We start from the raw sequence: 25,146 nt of genomic DNA, 5'->3' as shown, positions 1-25,146 counted from the left end.
CCAAATAATGGCGGTGTTTGCTATAGATAGAATTAGTTACTATCGAAATTGGAAAACAATTGAAAGTCGTTGTAGTAATGATAATATACCCTTAACATTCCCACTTGGTTGTCTTTTTCTAAAGCTGCACATGTATATTTTTCGATTAATACATACACATAATATCATCATCATCACTTCAGCACATTGTTCACTGCTGGACGTAGACCTCCACAAGTTCGCGTCAAAAAATGGCTTGAGGTAATGTGTGTTGCCCATAGTCACCACGCTAGGCAGGCGGGTTGGTGACCGCAGGGCTGGCTTTGTCGCACCGGAGACGCTGCTGCCCATCTTCGGACTGTGTATTTCAAAGCCAGCAGTTGGATGGTTATCTCGCCACCGGTCTGCTTTATAAGTTCCAAGGTGGTAGTGGAACTGTGTTATCCCTTAGTCGCCTCTTACGACACCCACGGGAAGAGAGGGGTTGATTATATTCACACACTATAACCACACCGCAGAAAAATAATATATACATATATTACCCCCAGAATCAGGGCGGGAATCGAACCCGCAACTCCCAAAGTAGAACGCAGCGTTAATGCATACTACCAACGGGTAACTCAGGAATTCGATAAAAAAATGTCTCCCGTAAAAGAAAGTAACAGCATTGATAAATAATTTGTATGTAGTTTAGGATTTTCTTTCTATATTATTATTATCTTTTAGTAATTTCTTGTTGTAATATTTTTAATTTGTATTTGTTTGACTTTTATTAGTAAGGAAAGAAAAGAAGACCGAATTCTTCACACAAAATTCTAGGAACTTAAAAAATGGATCCAGCGTATTAATTCTGTTCCGTAATTTTAAATTAGTGATAAAATTCTAAAATAATAGATTAAACACAGTTTTCATACACAATAATTACAAAAGGTTGCCTGGAAGAGATCGATTCAGTTTTTCTTTTTATTGTTTATTTATTTGTTTATTGCTTTACTGTATAGCAAATAATATTTTTTTATATATATTTTTTATTAATATATTCAATTGAAAAGTAATATTATCTCTTATCGCGCGATATAATCCCTACTATGAGTAACGATGGCTTTCTATGTACACCTACATGATAACAACCGGGACAGACTGCTTAACGTGCTCTGCGAGTCACGGGGGGAGACCCACATGGACTAACAACCAGACCGGACATAAATATTTGTATAAATACAAATATCCAGTCCGACCGGAAATCGAACCCACGACCTGTGTGTTAAAGCGCTGCCGACATGGCACACGCACCATTACGCCAGGCGGTCATCCATCTCTAATCGTATGTTTATAATTTTTAAATAATTTGTACTTCACAAGTGTTCTAAAAAAACACCGGATGTAATTTAAGCTAATAAGACAAAATTTAGCAACAATGGATCATAACATTTACATTTCGCGTTCAAGGTGTGCAAAAATTAAGTTTTTAACGGGATATAACTTTTGTATTTCATTGTAGGGAAAAAAATACAGTTATATTTAATGTAAGTTATCCCAATAAGTTACATAAACATTGTTAACTGATACTATTGATTTTTAAATTTTAAACGCATTTTTTAACTGCATTGCAGTGTTGGAATATATAATGAATTTACATTGTTAGTAATTTTTTAAACGACTTCAAAAAAGGAGGAGGTTACTCAATTCGACCGTATATATATAATTATATGTATATTTTTTTAAATGTATGTTTGGGGATAACTTCGTCGTTTATGAACCGATTTTGATAATTCTTTTTTTGTTAGAAAGAGGACATTCCAAGTGTGGTACCATGATAAGGAAACCAGGATCAGATGATAGGATCCCAAAGAAATCGAGGGAAACCCTCGAAAATCCGCATAACTTTTTACTGGGGGTACCGATTTTGATGATTTTAAATAACTTGCTTTCTGCTTCGCGGGTTGTGGGTTAGATTCTCGCCTGAGTCTGGGTGTAATATTTGTATTTATACATTTCTATATCATTTTCATGTATATTTATTAAAGAAAATACTAAGCTATGTTAGCTGAATGTTACCTGTAACACAAGCATTAAGTTGCTTACCTTAGGAACGGAAGACTGTGTGTGAATGTTGTAAGATATTTATTTATTTATTTTACTCTAGTTAGTAGACAGTTCAAAAGTGATCTGGAAGCGTACTCAAGTAAACAGTAATTTTTTTAAATTTAATTTTTAAATAAATAATTGTGTTTGCTTGTAAACGAAAAAAAAAAACTGACTCCAATTACATCTACAAGCAAAATAAAAAAAATATATCAAAGATTACTCAAAAAGCCCATAAGGGCTGCACAAACACCCAGACCACAACAAAAACCTGTATGGCCAATACAAATGTTTGCAATGTGCGGGGATCGAACCCGCAACCGCCAGCGGAACAGCCACAAACCAGGGCTGTGACTGTTAATCCAACGCGGCTTTGTATTACTTGTCGATGTAATTTAAGTCGTTTTTTTCAGTATGCGAGTAAACGAGATTATCACAAGACCGTGGAAAAATTTCGAAATGTAATTAATATTAACGTCAAAGCGATAGTGTTAAGCCTTTAGATATGTGTGTATAACGGCGTCATTTATGTAATTATTTTATGTACACGCAACGGTCGAGTTACCCTAATTAAAATTCACGCACTGGTAGGTAATTTATATTGACTGGTATTAATTGCTGGTGTGAATTACTTTGGCGGTAAAAAAAATATACGATTTTTTTGTTTCACGTTTTTGTAATACAATAACAGATGTTGGTTCGTAAATTGCTAATAGGCTTTGATAATAGTGACTTATTTTACTATTATATTCTGTGACTAACTGTATCACGCAGTTTCGTGCATGTGATTTATGTTTTAAAATCAAATTCAGTTTAAAGTAATTTGATAGGAGCGCCCACTTCCGTCTTGTTTACATACAGTTCATGTTTTGTATCCAATAGACATCTCAAGATTAGCTAAATAAACATAAAGTTATTCACACGATAATCTAAGTTATCGGAACGAAGTTCCTCCACTTGGCTCGTCGGACCACTGTCTGGTCCGGAGTTCTGTGCCAGTCACACGCCCACCATGGCCCCGCTTTGCGGGCAGCCGACGCGTTTGGCACTATAGGTCAGCTGATTGGGATGGAATGCGGTCCTTCTTCGCATCCTACCCATGGGGGCGAATCTGCTTTTCGCTGGATGATCCAGACATCGTTGCTGATTCTGTCGCCGAAGTGGTTCTGCAAGCCATGGAACTTTTTATTCCGTTCTCTGCGGTGCCTATAGGTGGCAAATCCAAGCCCTGGTTTGGTCGACCTTGCAAAATAGCTGCACGCCATAAGCGGGAAAGCTACCGAGCTTGGGCTAATGCGTCGATGTCCCAGGATGTAAAGACCAGCGCATTAAAAAAGGAGTATAACTTTGCCTCCAGGTCCTTCAAAAGAGTCATCGCTGAGGCAAAAGCGCAGTACGTGGGCAGAATTGGGGAGAGATTGGTTCGACTTCCTTCGGGAACTCGTGCATTCTGGTCACTCGCCAAAGCTGTCCAAGGGAATTTTTGTAAGCCATCCCTACCATCATTGCACAGGAGGGACGACTCGTTGGCCCACACCGCGAAGGAGAAGGCCGATCTTTTAGGCTCTCTTTTTGCGTCCAACTCGACTTTGGATGATAGCGGAAAAATACCACCGACGATCCCTCGGTGTGATACAATAATGCCGGAAATAATTTTCCAACAGAGCTCCGTACGCAAAGCCCTTTTTTCGTTGGACATCAATAAATCGAGTGGGCCCGATGGCGTCCCTCCGTTAGTGCTACGAACTTGTGCTCCTGAGTTGGCACCCGTCCTCACGCGTCTTTTCCGGCACTCTTATTCTTTAGGCGTTGTCCCACGCTCGTGGAAGATGGCTTTGGTGCACCCGATCCCTAAAAAAGGGGACCGCTCAGATCCGTCCAATTATAGACCAATTGCTATAACTTCCTTGTTCTCAAAGATTATGGAATCCTTAATCAACTGCCAGCTCCGGCGGTATTTAGAGGAGCACCAGCTGATTAGCGATCGCCAATATGGCTTTCAACGGAGTCGCTCGGCTGGTGATCTTCTAATATTCTTAACTCACCGATGGGCGGAGGCGGTTGAGAGCAAGGGAGAAGCGCTGGCGGTTAGTTTGGATATAGCGAAGGCCTTTGATCGGGTGTGGCATAGGGCACTTCTAACAAAGCTACCATCGTATGGGCTTCCCGAGAAACTATGTAAATGGATCACCAGTTTTTTGACAGACAGGAACATCAAGGTCGTTATTGACGGTGCATGCTCGGACCTCAAGTCTGTCAATGCTGGCGTTCCCCAAGGCTGTGTACTATCACCTACTTTGTTCCTTCTGCATATCAATGATCTGTTATAAACTAGTGGCATTCATTGTTATGCTGACGACAGCACCGGGGACGCCTTATACACAGGCCGTCCTAATATTTCTCGGGAACAAGTCGATGAGTGTCGGAACAAACTTGTGTCTGAAATCGAGTCTCTTTTAGCCAAAGTCTCGCAATGGGGACGACATAATCTGGTCCAGTTCAACCCTAATAAGACACAAGTTTGCGCGTTTACCGCAAAAAAATCACCCTTCGTCGTTCCTCTCAAATTTGAAGGCACTCCCCTAACAGCCTCGGCCAGTATTGGGATACTAGGCGTCGACATATCGAGCAATGTGCAATTTCGTGGTCATCTGGAAGGAAAGGCTAAACTAGCCTCGAAGAAACTTGGTGTGCTCAGTAGGGCGAAGCAGTATTTCATGCCCTGCCACCGCCTACAATTATATAAGGCACAGATCCGGCCCCACATGGAATACTGCTCTCACCTATGGGCTGGGGCGCCCCAGTACCAGCTCCTTCCATTTGACCGTGTCCAACGCCGAGCGGCTCGAATCGTTGGCGACAAGATTCTCTCCGATCGGCTCGATTCTTTGGCGCTGCGTAGAGATGTCGGGTCACTCTGCATCTTCTACCGTATTTACCACGGGGAGTGTTCTGAGGAATTGTTCGGACTAATACCTACAGCAGAATTCCACCACCGGACATCGCGTCAAAATTCAAAATTTCATCCACATCACCTCGATGTCTGGAAGTCGACGACAGCTCGATTTTTGCGCCATTTTCTGCCACGCACGACCCCTCTTTGGAACCAGCTACCACCTACGGTATTTCCGAACAAATACGACCTAGGGACCTTCAAAAGAAGAGCATATTCCTTTTTGAAAGGCCGGCAACGCGCCTGCTAATCCTTTGATGTAGCGGGTGTCTGTGGATGTTGTTTTCACTTACCATCAGGTGAGCCAACTGTCCGTTTGCCCCCTCTTCTATAAAAAAAAAAAAAAAAAAAAAAAAGTTCCTTATGCGGTTGCGGTGGGTACCCTAGCCGGCACAAAAAGGTCCGTAATGTTAAAAAAAGCGTAAGATTTTTATGTATAGTCTATATATGATGGCTATACAGTGTCTAATGTATAGTCTACGTGATGACTGTTATTATTATTGCAGTTTGCTACTATTATTATATCATTCAATAATTATTATATATTTTTATAAATCATTGTAAATAAAATAAAGGTGTTAAGATAATTTCGTAAAATAGTTGTTTTGGTTTTTATCGATAAAATATCAATATAAAAAATGCCCGTATAATTATTTTCTTAACTACCTCGAATAGAACTTGAAATTAATATTTTATAATAAGAAACTTCGTTCCTATCTGGTGTCCCACGACGCCACACGTTTTTTTTTTTATAATTTAACTAGAGACCCGCTCTTCGCACGGTTGCAAAAACTATCAGTGTTTCTCTACTATATTATGCATGTATTATATATATATAAACCTTCCTCCTCAATTCTTCAATCACTCTATTTACTAAAAAAGCTTTCTCTAGAATCACTCTATTTATTAAAGAAAACCGCATCAAAATTCGTTGCGTAGTTTTAAAGATCTAAGCATACAGACAGCGGGAAGCGACTTTGTTTTATACTATGTAATGGTAACAAAAAATAAAGGGCTATACGAATATTTTTTAAGTTATCGTAAAGGTCGTCGAGAAAATATTACAATTTATAATTAGTTGTAGTTACATGCCATAGTTTTTTATATCACTATTGATTTTATTCTGACCTAACTTCCTATTTATAGTATTGTATTGTTTCTGATATTACAGAGAGGTAACTGAGGTAGGGTACAGCAGGAATTTCCTGCTCAAAATATGGAGCAGTCCGACTGGGGTAGTACCTCGACCTTACAGAAGATCACAGCAAAATAATACTGTTTTCATGCAGTATTGTGTTCCTGTTGGTGAGTAAGGTGACCAGAGCTCCTGGGGGGATTGAGGATTGGGTTGACAATGCGCTTGCGATGCTTCTGGTGTTGCAGGTGTCTATAAGCTACGGTAATCGCTTACCATCAGGTGAGCCGTACGCTTGTTTGCCGACCTAGTGACATAAAAAAAAGAGAGATTTGTGGTATAATAGTTGTATTGAAAAAGTGAGTGACGAAGTTTCTTACTGAACCTTCAACACCAGAGCTATCATCGTGGATACTAATATGTATATGGAAAAAAAACCTCAAAGCTTTTCTAGTTTCGTTTCATTACTCATATTAATTATAGTCTCTGTCTTTCTGTCAAGGCTTTTTATGAGTCAGAAATCAGTAATTGGTTTTATTTTTATTATTTTAATAACAAAATTGTTGTTAGGTTTATTGTTACTCATTAAAAAACTATTTAGACTTTTCTTGGTTTTTTATGATAATATTTTAAAGGTTACATTAAAAAAACATTGTAAATATAATTAATCTTGAATAGAAATATATATAAACTTATAAAAGCAAACAATTTTACAACGCAAATATATTTATCTGCTCAATATAAAATATAATAATAATTATCGGTTCAATAATATGAGTCATGTTTGATATACAGTTTGTCTCGATATAAGTATCGTATACGTTTCAGTAATTATAAAGATTATAAATCGTCTCATTTTTACAACTGAGGTTAGGGTACAGCAGGAAATTTCCTGCTCAAATCTGGAGAAGCCCTACCGAGGAAGAACCTAGACCTTAAGGAAGATCACAGCTAAAATCTTGCCTTCAAGCAGTGTTTTGTTCTTGTGGTGAGTAAGGTGACCAGAGCTCCTGGGATGAATTACTGGGGCGACCCCCAGTGTTGCAGACGTCTATAAGCTACGGTAATCGCTTACCATCAGGTGATTCGTACGCTTGTTTGCCGACCTAATTTTTATAAAATATTCTAAACTCCACATATCTGTAAGATAAGAGATATTAATCTTAGATGCTAGTCATTCCTAACTATAATTTATAGTAACTTAGTAAAACTACTCCAGTTTTTGGTCAGTGTGGGACGTCCTCCGGTCCGCTGGGCCAACGACCTACATAAGACTGTGGAGAACCGGGAACCTTGCCGTGAACTTAGGAAGGCTCACGTCCAGCGGTGGACTGCGATAGGCTGAAAGCGACGGCGAGCGATGAAATAGAATAGTTTTTTATTGTCATTGGATATTTCTTCTTTTACGATTTCTGTCACTAAAGGTTAAAAATGTTTAATTTCTGAGCTTATCTTTAGGTAGATTTTTTTATATTACCGCAAAGTAGCAATTTTTATTATAATTAGATCAATGTTTTGATGGAAATGATTATGATTGTTATTAAACAAACAAAAAAAAAAACGAATACAATGTAAAACGAAAAAAGTCCGAGTTAACGAGTATAGTACAATACACATTATTAAAGATACCAAAAAAAAAACTGTGCGTCAGATTTCGCACAAATTACTTACGCTAACGAATAAAAAAAATCATATCAACTAACAAACTGTCTTCGTTATATTAGAAGAATTCTTATAGCACCTAATGTAGCTACATCAGCTGAATATCAACGTATAAAATACATTTCATAAGACATTCGAAACAAGTGAAAAAACAATACACTCGTATTCTTCAGCCAGTAATTAGCGAGCGTATTGCGGGGTGTGCAGCGCGTAATTAAGGCGTGATTCAGTCCACAAGTGTGTCAGTAGAGACACATTCATGTTTATGAACTGCAAGGACGTTGCTTTTTAGTGTTTCCCTTAATAACATGGCATTGATATTTTACAAAAAATAAATAAATAAGAAAGATGTTGAGCAAAATATTGAGAAGAACTTGGTGACTAAACTTGTAAATGCAGAGTTTCTTGTCGATTCTTCTCTGAAGATTCTACATCTAAATCAAAACTAGCTTAACATTATCTATAATAAATTTTTTGAAGTCTAATCATATCTATCTATCTATAAAATTACGATTCGAATGAACTCTTTAAGTTAACTTGAACAAAGAAATTGTTGATTTGATTTTTTTTGGTGATGATATTTTTTAAAACAATTTAAGGCAACAAAAAATACGAAGAAATTCATCAAGGATTTACCGAATTCTTATACGTCTGAAAACAATCTTATGTCCATATTATAAGCGTGTATTTGAAATATGATGACGCCATAATACGGACAAACGCAACGGAAATTTGCAAGTTCTTTTGTGTTCCAACCTGGCGCTATTGAGTTATTCATGCGCGTTTGAATTCCTATTTTGATCGAAGTGGTGGAAAATATTGTGAGAAGACTTGCATATGTTGGAAGGAACGAATTTTCCAAATAGTTTTTTTATTTATTTATTAGAAATCTAGCGACACCTAAAGATACCTAGAGGTACCTTACCACCTATCTTTTTATATAAACCCGATTTAGACCTTATCCCTGTCTAGGGCACAAATTTCCTGCTTAAAATCTGGAATAGTATCAGTAGAAAAGAACCTAAATTTTACAGAAGATCACAGCCAAATATTACTACTGCCTTCATGTAGTGTTCTTGTGACAAGTGATGAAGCTGGAACTCCTGGGAGGGTTGGTATTAGGATCGGCAACACGCTTGTAATAATACCCTTACTTCTGGCTGGCTGGTTTGTATGGTATGTAAGGTAACAATTACAATACAATACAAATACTCTTTATTGTACACTATCAGAGAAAAATTTTACACCGTAAAAGAAAATATAGACATGTACAAAAGGCGGTCTTATCGCTAAAAGATTATCGATAAAAGATAAAAGCAATTACCTGTATTTTTTTAAAACAGACACGCTCGTCTCTTCCTATGGTAAGCAAACTAATTCCCGTGTTATAGGCAAAAGCCAACTGATGTAGTTACATACATTTTTTTTGTTAAGTATGTTTAAACAATACATATATAAATAAATATTCGACTATACATTACATCAAGACTTAGATGGGAATCGACCCCACAGCCTGACCTAGTCAGTCATTGTGAATTGGCATTAATATGGACTTAGACAATTACAACGATCGTTTGAACAATAACAATCGTACAAGTTCTTAGTACAAGTGCGTTTCGGGTCGTCATTGAGACAACATGATATTACAGTGTGAACAATTTATAAACAAATAATTACAGGCCAGGTGGTCGACGATTTAATTCCTTAATTGTTGCTAAAGGTCTCTTGAATTACATACAGGTCACGTGCTTGTATTAGGCTTGTTATTTTGAATGAGTAAATGGCATATAGGATAAATGAATTGTTTGTAACGACGCGTTAGCGCAACGGTCACAGCAGTGGTTTGTACCTGTTGCGTTGGCGGTTGCGGTTTCGATCCCCGTACATGAAAAACATTTGTATTGGCCATACAGATGTTTGCCGTAGTTTAGGTCTTTGTGCAGTCCTTGTGGATCTCCCCACCGTGCCTCGAAGAGCACATTAAGCCGTCGGTCCCGGTTGTTATCATGTACACCTCATTGCGATCTTTACTCATAGTAGGGAATATATCCGCCAAACCGCATCGGAGCAACGTGGTGGATTAAGCTCTGATCTTTCTATGCCTAGCAGTGGGATATTACAGGCTGAAGCGAGCAAGCGAATTGTTCGTTAATTGTTCTAAAATACACAAAAAATCATATAAATGAAAATAAATCACCGTAATGTAATGTGTGTAGGTACGTAACTTAACACCGAACAACAGCACCTTGTTGGATAATTCTTTTGTGTTCTTTATTATCAGAACAAGGTATGTATAAGACGGCTCACCTGATGGTAGACGATTCATTACTACAGTCTATTGCAGTCCACTGCTGGACATAGGCCTCCACAAGTTCGCGTTAAAAATGACATGTACTCATGTCTGTTGCCCATAGTCACCACGCTGGGCAGGCGGGTTGGTGACTGCAGGGCTGGCTTTGTCGCACCGAAGACACTGCTGTCCGTTTTCGGCCTGTGTATTTCAAAGCCAGCAGTTGGATGGTTATCCCACCATTGGTTGACTTTTTAAGTTCCAAAGTGGTAGTGGAACTGTAATATCCCTTAGTCGCCTCTTACGACACCCACGGGAAGAGAGAAGTGGCTATATTCTTTAATGCCGTAGCCACACAGCACAGCAGGTAGACGATTACCGTAATTTATAGACGTCTACAACACTAAAAGCATCGCAAGCGCATTGTCGACCCTATCCCCAATTCCCCCTACGAGCTCTGGTCACATTATACACCCAGGAACACAGCACTGCTTGAAAGCAATATTATTTAGCTGTGGTCTTCTGTAAGGTCGAGGTACTGCCCCAATCGGGCTGCTCCAAATTTTTAGCAGGATATTTCCTGAAAATCTTTTGTGCCCTAACTCATTTAATTATCCAATATATACTATATATACAATATTTATTTATTTTTAAGTAAGGAAAACATAAAAAATTGTCATTCATGACATAGTATCATCTGTCACACATTACACGTAAGTCTACTTACTACTTCTACTTACAAGCACATTAATATAGCCCAAAGTATGGTTATTAGCCATTAAATTATAAACAAAGCACGGAAACAAGGAAAATAATCAAGGATAATGCTCTTAATACTCATTGTTACCTACTTATTGTCATATTAAAATGAATTATAATTAGCTGTTGCACTATATGTCGCCATTTTATTAGATAGTCCTGAGCTCTTGGCAAAGGTTGGATTAAATGTACCATATAATGCTTAGGTACGCGATCTCCTCTGCGAAGGCTCTGGCGGAGGCCGGCAGACTCCTTGTCGGCTGGAGCTCCACCAGAGTCAAACTGCTGGAGCAGCGTCCACTGCGCTGTTACAAATGTATGGGCATCGGGCACACTCGCCCGACCTGTCCCTTCACAGGTATTCCTCACTTCTCAGGCTCCTTCACAGGAGCGGACTGTGTTACCGCTGCGGTAAGGAGGCCAATGCCCGCAACTCCACCGAGGCTCCTTGCTGCGACGTGTGCACTAGCGCCGGAAAACCGGCGTCACACACAATAGGGGCTGGATTGTTGTTCCCCAAAGATTTGGCGGACGATGTGGTGCGTCCCCAGCAGTCGCCAAGCTGCGGAGGAGACTGCGGTGATGTCACCGTAGTCTCCTCCCTAACATCCTGGATGGAAAATAAAATAAATAAATAAATAAATCCTGATGTTATAGAGCGCTCTCGAACCCACCAACCCCCGGAGCAGAAAGCAGGGCCACTACAAACTGCGCCAACGGACTAGTCATTAGAGCTATTAGCGTGAAGCCCGCTTTACATGCAATTTTATTATCTATTGTGAAGTAAATAATGAAAGTAATACAATAATGTTTAGTATAATATAATAATAGGATGAGATACAAAAGGCAGTGTTGCTTAAAACCCGCATTGTGAAGATATTCCTCATTTTGGTGACTGACGGCGCCTAGGCATAAACCCCACACTGGAGGTGTACCTACTATTTTTTAAATTTTAATATATTTTTTTAGAAATATATTGTTGTAATCTGTGGTAAATTTGTTATGTGACCTTCACGCGTAGCGCCATCTGTCATTCCTATGAAGTAGCTTTTATGTAATGTCCTCTATGTTTCGACAATTGATAAAGTTTTGTAAAAAAGTTTAAAGATGAAACATATACTTAAAATACATACATATACTTAAAAAATAAAATGACACCCAAACAACTCAACAGCGCCAGTAATCGTCCAAGGAAATGCTTATCCTGTCAAAACATGGTCAAGCAATCGGCGGCATTAAGTATGAGAAATTACTCAATGATACGATTTTCCCACAGTACGGTAAATCAGTTACGTCACGTACTGTTAACATAGTGTTCTAATATAATGGCGAAGGTTAAGCATGTTGCAACATGTTTAAATTGTCGGGACGCGGGTGGAAATGGAATCGAAAAATTTTGGTTTTACAAGCATTGTACAGACAATCTTTCTTAAAACACAAGGGCTGCAAATACTCGGACGGAGTCATCTAAAGTTACGTCTACCTCGCCCATCGATGTCTGCAATATTAGAAATTACATTTGATATTAATATGATTATGTATACCTATATGAAATTAATTATTGCAAAGTACAAAACAAAGTCGCTTCCCGCTGTCTGTATGCTTGGATCTTTAAAAATACTAAATAAAAGTAAACAGAGTGATTCCAGAAAAGGTTTATATGTATTACATGCATAATAATTATAGTAGAGGAACACTGATAGTTTTTGCAACCTTGCAAAACGGGGGCGGGGGCTTGTATAATTATATTATAAGCTTTATTCGTGTATAAATAACTGTAACAGATTGCATTGTCAAACTGTAGGTACCTAACACATCTTATGATTTATATGATTAAGCATTATTTTTTTCTGTAACATGTACTAACATGTAATGTCAATCAGAAAGAAAGAATAAGTTTGCACACGGGTTAGGGAATCTATCTTAACATTATAAAGCTGAACACACACACACACACACACATTAGCCTATTACAGTCCACAGCTGGAGATAGGCCTCCACAAGTTCGAGCCAAAAATGGCGTGAACTCATGTGCTTTGCCCATAGTCATCACGCTGGGCAGGCAGGTTCGTGACCGCAGGGCTGGCTCTTTCGCACCGAAGACGCCGCTGCCCGTCTTCGGCCTGTGTATTTCAAAGCCAGCAGTTGGATGGTTATTCCGTCATCGGTCGGCTTTTTAAGTTCCAAGGTGGTAGTGGGACTGTGTTATCCCTTAGTCGTCTCTTACGACACTCACGGAAAAAGATGGGGTGGCTATATTCTTTAATACGTAACCACACAGCATAAAGCTGAAAATTTTTTTTATTTGTTGCAGATAGATAAAAAAATAAGTTAATATAATTTGGCTTATTGTTTTATACAATTATTGTTACAAAAAATATCGAATATCTACTTAGATTCGATATAAAGACGATCAATGTATAATTATATTGTACGTATAATTACTGATTTTACTAAACCCGTTTGATGCTCACAGGCATTGTCTAATTTTCCTATAGAAAATAAAAGAGTGTCCGAATCCCAAGAAACCGTATGGTCAGTTTGAATTAGTGTCGTTACTTATGATTTTTTTTATTTAACACAAATACACTTAATTATAGAAAAAAAAAAATGAATTGTGCAACGTTTTTTTTTTTGTTAAGTTTTTTTTTTAATACAAGACGTCTTGAAATTAACGTCAAGAAAGTGAAAATAAAATAAAAATTTTAAAAATTATAAAGCCTGTGGTATTCGATAAATATGAACATTAATAAACATCGAAGTGTAAAAAATTTGGCGAATGGAAAATGGCGAATTTTGTTTCGCATAAATGTTTCCCAACTACATTTATGACTTTAGTTTTGTACATCATAGATTCTAATAATTTTAAACGTGAGCTTGAATCGAGTTGCTGGATTTCAATAGAATATAAATTAATATATAATATAAAATAAGTATATAATAATTAATAATTATTTAATTATATATTAATTAATTAATTAATTTATCTTAATTATATAGTATAATCAAATTAAGCTTTTATCTGTTATTAATGTATTTATTTTATAATGTTAAAATGAAAAGAATATAAATAATATAATTTATCAATAGCTTATACGCAAAAGGAAGGAACATTCATATTTTATTTAAAACATTACGTTGTTACATTTATATTATTTTTTGTTATAAAACTTAGTATTATAACAACAAAGATTGTTGTAATTTAAAAAAAAATATTAATTACTTAATTACGTTATAAAATAATTCGGATTGAATTTATTTCGTACTAACATCGTATTTTTTGTTTTTTTTTTTTTTATAAATGTATCAGATATTGTCGGTTTAACTTTAATATTTATTATAAGACAAGGAAGTCAACTTAAAATTATGAGCGTACAGCCAATCTGATGGTAAGTAGTTTACCGTAGCCTATATACGCCTACAACACCAGGAGCATCGCAAGCGCGTTTCTGACCCTACCCCCGTTCTCACCTGAAGCTCTGGTCACCTTACTCACCACTGGAACACAACACAACTTGAAAGCGATATTATTTAGCTGTGATCTTCTGTTTTGAGTTACTTTCCTAGGCACTAGGTTTTAATTTACGAGTATGTTCCAATTAAAAAGGCCGAAGGCTTCCGCAGGGGCTTGGTCGGTAGTGCACCCCCAAGTGCTGAAGCCGACATACGGTCTAGTAATGCCTACCCGGGCGTCCTGGATATCACCCGTAAATGGGTTCCCCTGCGATAACAAAAAAAAGGTTTTAATTTATGTACACTACTCCAGTGAAAATATATTAAGTACATCACACGAATAATTGATACTGTATTACATTTCCTTAGTAAACACTTGAAAGAAGACCAAACATTGTGTAACCTCGCGAGGCTGAACTTGACTTACAACGGTTCGACGCGTGCGACGCTCTGATTGACGCGTAATATACACTCGCTACAATATAGAGCGACTATTATATATAAATAATAATAATTGTATTTGCTTGCAAACGATAAAAAAGTAACTTCAATTACAAAGGTAGTCATCAAATCTCGATCAAATTTAAATGTGACCACAAGACAAGTATCAGCTTTCGGTTAAAACAAGAATCATCAACATTATTTATAAAGAATAAGCTACTACTGCCCTCTAGTGGATAATATAGCTCACTACTTTACAGTAGATCCGGCCGTGTGAGTTCATTTGATCGAAAGTCCGAAGCTTCGATTCAAAGTTATTTTATTCGGTTTCAATAGATGGCATGACAATGACGCGTAAATACGCGTCATAAAAGATTACTCAAAAAGTAAAATCAAACTTAAATATTATGTTAAACAAACTTTCAATAAAACTTAAAGACAAGAAGGTACACCCAATGAAAAGTTATGCAGTATAATACAACGTAGATCGACGACACAATAGTCAAGCAGATACGCATTACTTGATACCTGTAATTCGAAAAACACTAGTTAGATCTCAATTAAATTTAAATGGGACCACATGACACGCACCACATTTTCATTAAAAAAAAGAATCATCGAAACCGGTCCACCCAGTAAAAATTTCTGAGGTAACATACACAAAAAACGAACCTCCTCTTTTTTTAGAAGTTGGTTAAAAATATTCATATTTCTTTTTAACTATTATTTGAAACGTAAAAACTACTTATAAAAGTTGTTTATTAACTTACATTTACATTAATTTCCATATATTAATTAGATTTGTGGATAGTTTTTTCAGTACATTATATTCAAACTCGTTATCTGACATCTCAAGCAAGAGGAGACATTTCTTGCCCAAATAATTGGTATTGCGAACAAATAGGATAAGGCTTTCAATACCATTCGTAGACATGATTTACGACAAAAAAATATTGGTAAACAAAAACCTCAACTTTACGTTACATGTATAAAATATCACGAATTGCGAAATAAAAATTGCCATTTAGAAACATTAAAATATTAGAGAAACAACAAAAGCGCGCACACTTGTTAAGCGAACGAACTAAGCGAGCGTAAGTTTTTGTCATGCGACCATTACACAACTAATTTGATGTACTTATGATAAGTACGCACTTTTTAAGTGTATTGCAATTGTGATATTTCTAGCACTAAATTTAGGTCATTCGAATAAATTGTTTTCTTCTTTGAGTAATCTTATGTTTATTAGTTGTTAAAACCACGTAACAATATTGATATTTATTGCTGTCGTTTTTGACAGGAAAATCAAAAAAATCTATCAAAGAACCTTTGAATCGTGATTTCACGAATTAAAATGAACCTATCACTGATTCGGAATCAAAATGAAAATCAAAAAAACTTTATTCAAATAGGTCCCAGGAGCACCTTTGAATCGTGTTCTCGTAAATCGTTAAAAACTAAAAAAAAAAATGTTTTTTTTTTGTGTATTTTTGTAAAAGTAAAGCTACCACCAATTCGGAATGTAGTTCTGCAGAGAAGAATAGGTAAGAAACTCCGTAGTCGCTCTAAAAAAAATTGTCCATCACCAGACTCGAAACAACTAATATTTTCTTTAACGTACTCACGTGTCCGTATAGGTTATTAGGTAAATGGCTAATAATATAATATTAACAATTTAAATTTTATACATTCATAATACATGTATTAATTTTTGGTCAATCTCAAGGCGCTAATCGTACTCACAACTCAGAAGCAGAAAGCAGGCTATTTGTTGATGTTTAATATATTTTATGATGTTTATTTTGTCGTACTATTAGAAAAAAAAATCTATGAAGGATTTATTACAATAATTAATGTCAAAAAGTGGAATTGTAATTTAGATAATAGGTAATCAGAAACTAAATATTTTTTTTATGTAAATGATGATAAAACCAGATGTTTAAAATTATTTGATTCGAGTTAAATAAAACAGGTATAATTTATTCATAACTAGCTGTACCATGCGCGCGTTGCTACGCTTTTTTTATTTTATTTTTTTCGTCGTACCAACTCAGAAACCTTTGTGGGCTCATGCACAACACTTTGCTGAAGATCATGACATGATCAAATGTTTACCATTCTATAAAGGACATAATATAACATTCATTTATCTATAATTATTACCCGACTGCCAAGGAAAGGTTATGTTTTTCGCGCGTATCTTGTATGTATGTATGTATGTTTGTATGTAATATTCTTTACTACCTCATATTTCCAGAACCACTGAACGGATTTACATAATTGAGGTATTGTTGGGTCGTCTTAGCTGCCCAAGTGTTCTTAGATAGGTGACATTAAAAAAAAAAAACAATCATGGCGGCTGCGCGAAGCCATTGTAGTTAGTGAAAAAAATTTTTTTTTATTTTTTTTTTTCGTCGTACCAACTCAGAAACCCTTTTGGGCTCATGCACAACACTTTGCCGAAGATCATGACATGATCAAATGCATAGTTTACCATTCTATAAAGGACATATAACATTCATTTATCTATAATTATGTCCATAATTTTCACCTATAAAATAATATTATATATTATTATCATATAAATTATTTTTGGAAACAAATCTAACTTCACCTTGCATTTACGCCGAGTGTAAAGCTCAGAGATCAGTTATTTTTGAGGTCTTTGACCTTTAATATTCTAATTACTAACTATATTCTTAGGACTGTTATCACCGCTTGCGGATAAATTTATCCTGTAAGTACCTAAGTTACGAATAGATTTTAAAAGTAGGAGATAGTATGATTAGGACCTGTTTCTCAATTAAGAAACCATTTCAACTTTAAGATTTGCATTTGCAAATGAAATTGTTTTAAATATAGTGCAATTTCTGAGGTGCAATTCATTAGCAAAGATAGAAGCAAAAAATAATATACACTAATCTTTAATCTGTTCGATACATAACAATCATTAAAAATGATTGTAAGTATAATTATGTTTGATAGGATTAATAGGCCAAAAACAGCGTCAGTTATTCGACACGCGCCTCTGCGATAGTTGAGACGCGTGCGAGCGGATCGTAATCATGAGAATCATATCCGATATCATCACTCGCTGTTCAGTCGAGTCAGTTAAGACCCTTCTGATGGCAATCGTTTTAACCTACAAAATGTGTTAAGTATAGCAAGAACAACAAAACGTTAGCGCGATTTAATATACAACTAGCGCCATCTAGTTTCAAATTTTTGAATTACATCGACGACTGATGACAATGTAGAGATACTAATAAAAATATCGAATTAAATGTCTTTAACCAACTTCAAAAAAGGTGAAGATTCTCAATTCGATTTTTTTTTTAATTTTTTTAAAATTATGTTTTATCTCATAACTTTTACTATGTACCAGTATTTGATAATTCTTGATATTTTTTTACCTTTTAATAGTTACTGTACCAGGTTTGATAATTCTTGCTTTAATTGAAATCTGTTATACTTGAAATGTAGTCCTATTTAAATTTGACCATCATCGGATGTGTATTTTTTGACTTATTTCTCATAATAATACGTATTTAATTATATTTTCCACTACCTATGTTGATATTCTTGTTTTACTACTTCTCATGTGAATTGATGTCGGTTTTTAATTTTTATCATTAGATTAAAAACTCAATATGATTGTATAATTAACTCATACGTGAATCAAGAATATATACCTAAATATTTAGTTTTGATTGGTGTTTCAACAAATTTAGTTAAATTATACCTAGTGTTGTCACAACGAAACTATTTAATACTAATACAATTTCACTGACAAAAATATTAACTATTGACGCAAACGTGAAAAATTGCTATTTTAAAATAACTAGTGGTCGCATAGAGGTCGAAATTCGACCAATTTTAAAAATTTAAATTAAAGAAAACCAAAAAATTATGAAAATAAAGAACCTTTTTAAAAAAAATTTCGATTTGACTACAGACTTAGACAGTCAACAAAAGAGTATAATGTACATGGTAGTGTGTGTAATGTTTTTTTATAGATTTAATATATTTTTATGCATAACTTAAAAAAAATACCACTCTGTACTCCTTCTGTATATTATAAACTATGTTTGCGAAATTTCATACTCCTCCATCTGCGCAATTTTCGTAAAAAGGGGTACAAAGTTTTTGCTTATAGATGTCGAGACAAAAAGTTACAATACTTGGATGGAAGGTATTATTTCAAAATAGTTTGTTAACAGACAACAATAATAGTCTTTCATTCCATACCTTTGCAATACCTTTATTATATTTGTTGGTATTTTATTTGTTGCCATTATTAATCATTACAATTTGTAGATGAAAAAAAAAAAATGTTATAGAGTTCAGGTAAATAAATAATAAAGGAATAAATCTTGAAACAATAACGAAGTATCTGACCGGATATTTATTTGATTGAATCTTGTTACAGGGGCTCTCTGTGTCTTTGTCCACGGCTGAGCCAAAACTATCTATTTGCTGTTAGGTAGCGGTCTCTCTCTTCAAATGATATGAAGAGCGATAAAATTAAAAAAAAAGTAACTGAACCCGCCGAAATCGTTGTGACAGTGCTTTTCAATCGTGATGTAACAAGTATTTTTTTTAGGATTGCCCGTAAATTAAATTTAATAAAATTTTACTTAACTTAAATTGTGTCTTCTTATTTAAACGAATGTACAATAGGTTTTGATATTAGTAGGAAAACACACCTTTTTTTTTACATGGGGAAAATCCATCATGGATACCCTCCGGCGCGTAGCCGCCAGAGGATTTTGTCAGACTCCTACTGACTAAAAAACCACAACGTGTGAGCAGTCGTCCGCCTGGGTGGGGCGAGATGGGGTCGCGCTAACATTCACCACCTCGCCCCAGCGGTAGGAGGAAAACACGTCTGCTCCAGCTGCTATCGGTCCAACGACACATGTGTCCCATTCACTTCTACTTATAATTGCTAATTTTATGACTATATCGGTTACGTTCCCTCTGATAATCTCGTCTTATCTTTGATAAGACGATGATGTTAAAGCTCGTTTCATAGCAGGTTACGTGACTTTAAGGTTTGTGGAATTGTCTAACTTTTCCATATCTCGAGCTTCCAACTGCTATCTGTAATAAGTGTAGATTTTCTAGAAGTGTAGAAGAGGATTTTCTAGAAGTGTAGAAGTTCTAGACGTAGGTATTATATTCTTACGAAACTTATATACAAAACAACAAAAAAAAAGTTGGTTGTCTGTAATTAAAAGTTGGTTTACGGAGGACAGTTTAACGTGACAACGTCATAACAAAACATCTCCTCGGACGTATAGGCCAATAGAGTGTGATGGTAAATGGAATCTAGCTTGATGCGGTTTGCGCCTCATCGGTCTATATTCCATATAATATCACTTAGCGGAACGGGACAATGCGGAGCGTAACGCAATGAGTCATACTTTTTCGTGAATGCCGCCGGCGTTTATCGATATATTAGACGTTGTCACATCAAAAACGCCGCGGGCGTTGTACTTGTAGGCGAATTTTATAAGTGGAACGCATATTTGGGCGCTGTCAGGTGTCAGCTGTGTGCTCGCAATATGGCGGCATTGTAAAACAATGATTTAATAATATTCCTGACCTCAAAGTGATGAAAACATGCAGCTTTGGGGTTGTGAGTAAATATTTCGCATGCTTTGGAGTAAAATTTAATTCAACAAGGATTCTTGAATTTACTGTTGCGTTTTTTGAATCGAATGAGAGATAACAAGTAATTTGAATTGTTTACTGAAACTACCGTGATATGTATTTTGAATTTCTTTTAATTAAAATAAAATAAACCTTAAAATGACCTTTGTCCCTATGATCCCTATCTTCAGAAACCATTAACGGTCCACTAAAGGTAAATACATTGGACTAGATTTCAGCTCTATCTACTCCACATTTTCCTGCTTTTACTTTAAGTCAGTTAACCATGTGATATTCAAAAGAATATTTTGGGCATCAGCTCTGATGCGTTTGGTTCTGACAGCATTAGCCGTAATATAATTATTGCGATTCTTGACCTTGTGGCTTCTATATTTATGTACGTCTATTTTCAATTTCTATCTCCAGACCTCAACATTGGCGCCAGCGGCTTTAAATAAATAAATGCTAATGTAATTTGTGGTTATTTATAATTTCCTGCCTGCCCAGCGTGGTGACTATGGGCAATACACATGAGTTCACGCCATTTTTGGCGCTAACTTGTGGAGCCCTATGTCCAACAGTGGACTGTGATAGGCTGAAATGAATGATGAATGAATGATTTGTAATTTCATATAGCATTTACAAGCATGTTATGTCCAATCAACGGTGATCTTAACTATGTACAATAAACTTAAGAAATCTGGAGCGTTCTATGTTGGAAAAGATGTTGTTTTACAAAATCTTTTTATCTCGAACACTATACTCAGTTTAATTTTGTATCAATATTAAGGATTACATAAACTATATAAATAGAGATGTATATTATTTTTCAATGAAATGAAGTTCTTGTTGCTGTTTGTAGGAATTCTGTTTACTTGTGAGATTCGATAAATTATTTTTAACATTATAAGGCCTTTGTATGTAAAAAATTATGTTATATGTTGATATGTAGACTATCTAACACGCTTCTTTTTGGTAACATTGTTTCCAATTTCTTTTGGCAGGTTGTGTCTTCCGACTAACGCTTCTGCACTTTGCTTGATTTTCAAAATTATAGCCTACATGACATAATTAACATAATCTGGCATATCAATATTAATATAACGTTTGATGACGCATTGGTTCAGCGGTCGGTTCGATCCCCGCTGATGACAAACATTCGTATAGGCCATATATATGTTTGTCGTGATCGAGAACGTGCTGAACCTACCCAATCTATCCCAAGAGGTCTCTGGTCACCTTACTCACCACAGGAAAACAACGCTACTTGAAAGCAAAATTATTTTGCTGTGATCTTTAGTAAGGTCGAGGTACTTCCCCAGTTGGGCTGATCCAGATTTTGACCAGGATATTTCCCACTCTTCACTGCAGTTAAAATGAAATGAAAATCTTAATTTTCTTATTATTTCTTAAAAGTCATTTATTATCATTGGTACGGAAACAAACTTAGTTACTTGCCATGGAAAGCGTAAACGATATGATTAATGATTTTTTTTTTCATTTATAGTTTTGTTTGCTTTTTAAATTTCCATGTGTAAAGGAATACTCCATATGATTATCTTACATTGCGTTTTTATGTCTCATATTCACAAGTTCTATATAGTAAAAGCACCAGTGGATTGATGGGAAAGTGTATTATTTGAAGAATCCTTTTATATAACTTTCATGGTAAAAGTACAACCGGATGGCAGCGCAAATTGGTATCGAAAACCGGAAATGGTATATTGCATGCCTGATTCCGCTGGGGCCAGCTTTCTATGAATTATTTTCTGTTCTACTATTTATTCATAGTCCCATTTGTTAAGGACATTTTTCATATGACAAAATTTTCTTTCACATATTTTATAACACTGTAAATGTACATTTATATGTATTTCCTTCTAGGAACAAATTGAAACTACATAATTTTATTTCAAACCGACTTAACAAAAAATTGTAGCAATTTGACTGGTTTTTATGTGTGTTAACTCAACTTTTTACTGAGTGTACGTACCGATTTGGTAATAAATTTTTATTCGAAAGCAGATACTTCTCATCCCGACTAGAAAAAAGGTCGGGCTCATCCAGATCATGTATCTGGACCGGATCAATATAGAGTGAGGCATGCCAGATCTGGCACGCTCTATCAGGATCAGGTCTGGTCCAGACAAGGATAGCCTGGTGTAAAATATACCCGAGTAGAAATTTTTTCGTCTTCCTTAGAAGGACTGGACCAGGCATGCCTGATCAGGACTAGATAAGGCAGGTAACGCAGATGATTGGTCTGGACCTGATCAGGATGAGATGAGATTTCCTGATCGGGTCCAGATCAGGAAATCTCATCTCATCCTGATCAGCCGGTTCGGTGCGGTCCTTTTAAAAAACACGAATGTATATTCTTGAAAAAATTGTTTAACAAAAAAAAGCGTATTGATATTATAAATATGTTACTTAATATAATTATTATGATATTTATTTCTGTTTATTTTTTCCAATGTATTATTTATTTATGTTTTTACTTTCAATATTAAGTAATTATTTTTATTTATTTTTGTAATTAATTATTATTAATAATTAAAATTTATTTATTAACCTTTAATAATTGACTACTAATTAACTACTTACGACTGCTCCACTGTGTAGAAATGGACTCCCTGCTAGACTATCCTGATAACTGTATATATACTAAGTGCACTTAAAAACATTAATAGCGCGATTCAGGCTCAGTTCGCGTAATTTCTTTCAGGCTATCCTGATCTGGACCGGACCGGGTGCTGATCCAGCTTGCCTTACCATACTTGCCTGCATGCATGCTTCATTCTATCCTGATCCGGTCCAGATATATGATCTGGTTGAGCCTGACCTTTTTTCTAGACGGGTAATCAAGTATGGTAAGGTATACTGGATGCTCGTTTAATAGTATTAGATAAACAACAGCGTCATTATATCACCAAAAAATGTAATAAATAGAACTTATGAAATATTAATGAAAATCAACAATCCGTCTTCGCTTACGCATTAATCGTTTGGCGTTTTATATGCATTTGTAACCGGTCTTAAAAATCAGACACGTCGCAATTAAGGTTTAAAATTAGGTACAAAGTACGGTTGTCTCTTCCTGAAGTAATCAACTTAATATGCTTGTGTTATAGGTACCATCCGACCGGCATCGCTAAACATTTTGATAAACAGACATAATATGAATAATACATTATATATAAACAAATATATATATACTTAACTCTCAGATTCAGGGTGGGAATCACACATAGAAACCCCGGAGCAGTATGCAGTCATTACAAACTGTGCCAACGCGCTAGTTTAAGTTACTGGGTGTTGCTACCGATTTGATGTTTTTTTTACCCGACTCCCAAGGAAGGGTTATGTTTTTCGCGCGTATCTTGTATGTATGTATGTATGTTTATATGTAATATTCTTTACTACCTCATATTGCCAGAACCACTGAACGGATTAACATAATTGAGGTATCGTTAGGTTCGTCTTAGCTGCCCAAGTGTTCTTAGATAGGTGACATTGAAAAAAAATCAAACATGGCGGCTGCGCGAAGCCATTGTAGTTAATGAAAAAAAATTTTTTTTCTCGAATACTACAATATGGGTATCAAATTGAAGGGCACAACACAAGGATTTTAAAAAGGTATATCATGATTATTATTATCGTAATACTAATAAAAAAATACAATATTAAAGTTTAAAAAATGTGGACTTTGCTCTTTCCCACGCCTATGCCATGCCAAACTCGCCTCCTAGGCGAAGATCAACTTTGGGGTGTAGCCTTTCTAATAAAATACAATACTTAAAAAAAACATACAATTAAAATTACAAATAAAAATTAATAAATGTCACACCAATTTACAATTACATTAATAAAATCAATAACAAATACATAATACCAAATACAAACAAATAATTTTAATAATAATTTTATTATATTAAAACTAATAGTTGTTGACTTAAGCAGTCACCTATTTGCTAAAGGTCAGGCTTACGTTGCTTTGAGCAGAGTGAGATCTTTCTCCGGGCTTGCTGTCAGTTCTCTTGACCCTAAAAAATTACTTAATCAACCACATGATGTAAACTGTTTTAATTAATTGAACCGATTACGTAATTTGTCTGATTAAAAAGACATAAATAAAATAATAATTAAAAAAAAAAACAAAAAACCCGCCTGCGTGAAGAACAATTAATAGAAAATCAACTGAAAAAGCTGGAACAAGATAAAAATTCAATATGCACACAAAGTCAGCGAAATAAATAGAAACAATATCAAACATTTTGTGCTGTACATTTAAAATATATTAATACGGTAGTCCTTCGAAATTTTATGCAACGTCGTAGATAATATGCAGTCGGAGGCATGAAATTGAAGGATAAGTCAAATCATTCTCTCTTTGTGCATGTCTCCGACTGCATGTTATGTACGACGTTGCATAAAGTTTCGAAGGACTACCGTATTAATATATTTTAAATGTACAGCACAAAATGTTTGATATTGTTTCTATTTATTTCGCTGACTTTGTGTGCATATTGAATTTTTATCTTGTTAAAGCTTTTTCAGTTGATTTTCTATTAGTTGTTCTTCACGCAGGCGGGTTTTTTGTTTTTTTTTTTTAATTATTATTTTTTAATCGTAAGATATTGCTTATAGTGGTCTGATTTTTATTTGACCGATATCTAACGCTGTGCTGCGTGGCTACGGCACCAAAGAATATAGCCACCCCCTCTCTTCCCGTGG

The sequence above is a fragment of the Melitaea cinxia genome, chromosome 16 (genome assembly GCF_905220565.1).
Source record: "Melitaea cinxia chromosome 16, ilMelCinx1.1, whole genome shotgun sequence".
In the NCBI taxonomy this organism is placed as follows: Eukaryota; Metazoa; Arthropoda; class Insecta; order Lepidoptera; family Nymphalidae; genus Melitaea; species Melitaea cinxia.
Note: the sequence above shows the minus strand (reverse complement) of the source record.